The sequence below is a fragment of the Muscardinus avellanarius genome (genome assembly GCF_963383645.1).
Source record: "Muscardinus avellanarius genome assembly, chromosome: 1".
Classification (NCBI taxonomy): Eukaryota; Metazoa; Chordata; class Mammalia; order Rodentia; family Gliridae; genus Muscardinus; species Muscardinus avellanarius.
The window spans coordinates 178,127,240-178,131,765 of NC_137786.1; positions in this window are offsets into that span (position 1 = coordinate 178,127,240).

Consider the following 4,526-nt stretch of genomic DNA (forward strand, 5'->3'; position numbering starts at 1 on the left):
TTTACTCCACCTCGACTGGCAGGCAGGGTTACCCGTGAGGAGGGCTTGGGAGGAGAGGGGGCAGTGGGGGGCCTTCTTATCTCCCAGAGGGGAGATGGAGGCAGCTATCTGTCTGGCTGGCTAGATGGTGAGTAGGGGTGGGCAAGTCAAGTCTTGCAGGCCTCTTGTTCAGGTCCCTAGGCAGGGTGGGAGGCACCAACAGGGGAGGCTGAATCTAGAGGCTGAGAGAAGGTGACTATGCCAAGGTCCCCAAAGACAAATGGAAAGGGTGGTGTGTCATGGGGGCTAGGAGCCTCGGGTTAGGAGCCAAGACACCTGGGGTTTTGTTCTGCTTGACCCTGTTAGTTGAGCCTTTGTTTCTCTGTCTGAGGGGCTGAGGCCAGATGATCTTAGTCTGAGGGCTTTCCATCTGGCGTGGGAGTTGAAGAGAGGGAGCGTTGGAGACCAGGTGGTTCCAGGCAGGTGCCCTGATCCCTACTCCAACAGCTGTCAAGGACAATGGGCTATGTCTGGTGTGAATCCCTCTCAATGGCCCCGTTCCCAGGGGTCCCCTAAGGGCCCTGGTTTGCTGTGTGGCTCGGGCATTCCCCAGCCTCCGCTGCTCTGAGGGCCAATATAAGAGAAGGCTTGCGCGGCGCCCCGTGCACATCCCGCACACTCCCAGGACACTTCTCAGTTTGCTAAGCACCTTCTCATACACACTCTCACCTGCTCCCCCGACCCAGGCTCCTGCTCAGTGATGCCCTTTCTGGAGCTGGGACCCGAGGATGGAGACCGCCCGAGGGCTCACTGATGCACCTCCCTCCAGCGCTTTTCGAGGGGCCTGGGGCTGGGGCAAAGGGCTGAATGGGCAGAGCAGGGGTCGTGCTTTGCCAGCCTTTCCCACGGCTTCATCTTTCATGAGACTCATGCCAGCCTTAGCCAGATAGTACTGTAATACGTTTTGTTAGAACCATACATTTTTGGACAGTGTATTCCTCCCTGACCTACCCCATGCCCAGTTATATTTCTGGTTGCTCATCTAGGAGTGACACTGGTACGTATCAAGTCTTCGTTACAACAATTCTTAGAGGGGATTATCCAGATGGAGAAATAGGCTTAGAGAGGGTGCGTCACCTACTTCCAACCAATCAGCGAGGAAGTGGTAGGGCCCATATCTGCAGGTCCACGGCCAGACTGCGTGAGCAGGGGTGCCTGTCTGGGTTTCCTCTCCAGACTCTCCAGAGCCCCTCCCACCCCTCCTGGCTCACTTTTCTGTTCCAGAGCAGCCGGCCCTTATCTCTGCTGCTCAGCGGTGTTTTGAGACGGTATAGATCCATTCTGTCACACTCACAAGGCTGTCAAGAGCCTCCAAACCAGGGATAACTAAATTCCTGGAGGGTCCCTTGCAAGGGTAAATAAATGGATAAAATAGAGTGATGTTCTTCTGCCCACCTGCTGGCCAGCCAGTGTCATCAGACCTGGGGCTGAGCCCAAGGCATGGCCACCCGAGCCCAGGGCGGCCAGGTCACCCTCCTTTCCTGGCCCAAGACCCAAAAGATTCATTACTGGTGCATCTGTGTTTGGATGTGAGCGATGGCTCAGTTCCTGCCATCTGTACCTTCCAGGGTTTCCGTCTCTCCCTCAGCCTGGCAGTCTTCTTGGTCAGGGAGCTCCTTCTGTCAGTTTGTCCTCAGTGCCTGGCTCCTCCTGCTGTCACCCCAGCCTCATCTTTTCCTCCCCATGGACTGGATGGGGCACACAAGAGAGTTAGTACCTTGGTGCTGTCTGTCTGCTGAGCTGTATGTTACTTGGACCCTCAAAATGCAGGAGGCAAGCTGGGTGTGATGGTACATCCCTGTAAATCCCAGTACTTGAATCCTCTTGAGACAAGATGATCACAGGTTCCAGGCCATCCTGTGGTAATAATTAGCTAGACTCTGTGAAATAAGATAAAATAAAATAAAATAAAATAGGGCTGGAGGTGTTTCTCAGAGAGAAAATACCCCTGGATTCCATTCCTAGTACCATAAAAAAAAAAAAAAATTTTTTTTTTTCAGGAGCCAGCTAGCCAGTGCTGCCATTACTCACCTTCAGTCCTAGAGGTTACATTTCACAGAGCAGAATTTGGCTCTACTTGGGTCCCTGTGGGTCTCCCACCAGCCTGAAAGTGAGGGTATCAGAGAACCACCGAGACCAGGGCAGGGCTGTGCCCTGCGTAGAGTTAGGCCAGGGCAGAGGAAGCAGATCAAGAATCAGGCCCAGGCATCCCAGCTGACAGCCAGCCCACTCCCACACCTACACACTCCTAAACTGTTTCTTTTGAAGTCCCAGGGATTGAACCCAGGGCACTCTACCTCTCAGCTACTGCCTTGGCCTCTTAAATTATTTTGAGACAGGATCTTGCTAACTTGCCCCAGCAGGCCTGGAATCCTAATGCCAGATCTACCTCCACTAGGACCCTTGTGGTCCTCCTGTCTCAGCCTCTCCAGGTGCTGGGATTGCAGGCATGTGCCACTGCACCCGGCTATTCCCAGACACCGCTCAGGAGTGTGGGATTGGATGAGGGGAGTGATTACCTGACTACCTCCCACAGTGCAGGTGGGAGGCCTGGAAGTGGAAGGTCATCGTGCAGGCCTCAGGGCACCTGCACCTCATGCTGTGGGACTCACTCTGCAGAATGTCATTTGGGGTCACTTGTTGGCATGGCTCCCTGCTCATTTTCTAAATTGATTTACAAACATCTCAGAGCCCTAAGCACTTCAGGAAGAGACACCTCTATTTGTGAACCCACCGAGCTGACTCTCCGTTTTTATCTCAGTGTCTATAAGTAGAGCTGTTCCACCCCAGAGCTCTGGGTGAGAGGCCAGGAGGTGCCTTCTGATGCCCTCCCCATGTGGTGGGACCAAGGCCCAGAGAGCAGGGGCAGGCATCAGGGCAGAGCAGGTAGCCTGGAGGCTGACCTGGCCTCTGGTCAGGATGGCCAGGGGCTCTTCTGACCCTGACCCAGTTAGCTGGCCATCCAGAGGAGCTCACCACAAGCCCTCCCTGCCCCCTCTTTGGCCCAATACCGGTCTGGCCTCTGACCTCCTGGCCTCTGTTCAGAGTAGATGGAGGCAGATCTGGCACTAGGACCCAGGGAGCAGGCGGCAGTCTTGCAGACTGGAAAGGATGGCTGGAATGCTGGTGGATGTAACTCCCTGGAGATCTGAAGCTCTGGCCAGGGCTGTGCGCCCCCCCCCCCCCCCCCCCCCGCTATTGAGAACCTAGTCTAATCCATAGGAAGTGTATGTACCCACAGGCGCGCCTAGGAGGGGTGGCTTGGTCAAGGTCTAGAGTCAGGGGCTGGAGGGGCGGTGGGCAAAGCTCCCAGGTGGGAGTGCCTCTAGAGTAGAGATTTTGCCCAAGTCTGGCTAGCTCGTGAACCCTGAGCCTTTCGGCCTGGGTCAGCTTCCGGCTAAGTTTGCACACCCCACTGGGAATCGGGTTGTGTGTACGCAGGCTTGAAGTGCCTCTGGGTTGCTGGGGTTGCAAGCTGTGGGCATCTCTGAGCCGCGGCGGGGCTGTCATCCCTGCAAGTTAGTCTTTGATTATCGTGGTTGTGCGCGTGCCCGTCTCTGGATCTCTGGGGTGTTCTGGGGACGGTGTTGCGTGTACATAGGTTGTTGCAGAGGTGCGTACGGGGGGGGGGCGAGAGGAGGGGTTCACAATTAACTTCCAGAATCTCTCTCTAGCGCCTTGTCGCCCTTCCTCTGGAAGCCCGCTCTATCTTGGCCACTCCTTACCCTCCCCCAGGCCCAGCGGAGGGCTGCCCCCCAGGGTCCCCTCCCGGGGCGGGCAAGGGCGGGCGCTAGGACCCGGCGGGCGGGGCGGGGCGGGGCTCGGGCTCGGTCTGCTTTACCTCCGCAGCCTGGAAAATACCGAGCGCGGCGAGCGGAGCCCGAAGCCCCCAGCCCGGCCCCGAGGAGGAGGGCGGAGGGGGCGGAGGGGGCGCGCGGGGCGGGGGGCGCGGGCGGGGCCGGCGGCGGCCCCACTGCTCCTCCCCCAGGCCCCCCGCGCGGCCCCCGGTCGCCCGGGCAGCGGCGGCGGCGCGGCGCTGGCACCCCGGCCCGGCGGGCCCCGGCGGAGCGGCGGCACAGGTGAGCGGCCCGCCGCCCCAGCCAGCGGCCGAGTTAGTTGAGCTGCTCGGACCGCGGCCGTGGGGGTCCCGCTGGACCGTCCCGCACCCCGCGCCCCCCGCGTCCGACGGGCTCCCGCGGGCCACCCGTCCCGCCGCGCAGCCTCCACGCCGCCCGGGGGGGGGGGGATGCCCGGTGCCGGTCCGCCCTGGCCCGGGGCCGACACCTGCCTATCTCCAGCTCTCCACCAGCCCAGGACCCCGGGCAGCCGGGCAGCCCCACCCGCGCCCCCAGCGCACTGACTCCCATCCCCAAACCGGTCTTGCAGGTCCCGGGAAGGTGGCGTCAGCATCTGCAGCCGCGTAGACGACGTTGTGGGAGCCTCCGCGGACGACCCAGGAGAGCCGGACTAGGACCAGGGCCCTGGGC